The sequence below is a fragment of the Exophiala dermatitidis genome, assembly GCF_000230625.1.
Source record: "Exophiala dermatitidis NIH/UT8656 unplaced genomic scaffold supercont1.2, whole genome shotgun sequence".
NCBI classification, from domain to species: domain Eukaryota; kingdom Fungi; phylum Ascomycota; class Eurotiomycetes; order Chaetothyriales; family Herpotrichiellaceae; genus Exophiala; species Exophiala dermatitidis.
Window position 1 is genome coordinate 1,837,163 of NW_008751647.1, and position 638 is coordinate 1,837,800.

Sequence of the window (638 nt, forward strand, 5' to 3'; positions counted from 1 at the left end):
TTAATTTAAAAAAGTTAAAAATTTTAAAAATTTTAAGTAAGTTAAGGAGTGATCCTCGATACGCTAGTTAGCCTATAGCGATCTCTATAGCGATCTCTATAGCGATCTCTATAGTAATCCTCTCGTGATCCTCTCGTGATCCTCTCGTAATCCTCTCGTGATCCTCTCGTAATCCTCTCGTGATCCTCTCGTGATCCTCTCGTGATCCTCTCGTGATCCTCTCGTAATCCTCTCGTGATCCTCTCGTGATCCTCTCGTGATCTACGATACGTTATTTAGCCTATAAGTGATTCTCGAGTAGGATCCGATTAGGATTAGAGTAGGGTTAATATAGCGTTAATATAGGATCGATATAGGATTAATCCTTTATAGGAGGGCATATATGTTTCGAACACTTTTTTTTTACTATTATAGTAGCTAATACGTGATCCGGATCAATCCGGATCCGATCCATATCCGATCTACTGAGAAAATCAATAGATTAAGCCTCCGACCTAGGAATCGACCTAGGATCGATCTAGGATCAGACCTAGTTTAGTAACTAGGTCTAAACTAGGTTAGAACTAGGTCTGAACTAGGTTAGAACTAGGTCTAAACTAGGTTAGAACTAGGTCTAAACTAGGTTAGAACTAGGTTTA